This window comes from Syngnathus acus, chromosome 6, assembly GCF_901709675.1.
Source record: "Syngnathus acus chromosome 6, fSynAcu1.2, whole genome shotgun sequence".
In the NCBI taxonomy this organism is placed as follows: Eukaryota; Metazoa; Chordata; class Actinopteri; order Syngnathiformes; family Syngnathidae; genus Syngnathus; species Syngnathus acus.
The window spans coordinates 3,219,209-3,219,482 of NC_051092.1; positions in this window are offsets into that span (position 1 = coordinate 3,219,209).

The following is a 274-nucleotide window of genomic DNA, read 5'->3' on the forward strand; positions in this document are numbered from 1 at the left end:
TGTCCCGCCACTCTCGTCATGGGCGGGAATAATCCATAAAGACACCAAATATGCCCGTTTGTGATACCAATATGGAAGAACCGGAAAACTTTCGCTAATTTGGACTCGCGGTCACCACCTGTTGAGCGGCAAGAGTGTCGTCTCACCCGGGAGGTAGCTAGCTCGTCTTCCCCTCCTACTTGGAACCGTGTTGCGTTCTTCTTTTTTTAAGGAGGGGCACCGAGCTCCGGTCCAAATATCCTCCCGAGACCAGGAACATGCACCTGATTCTGAG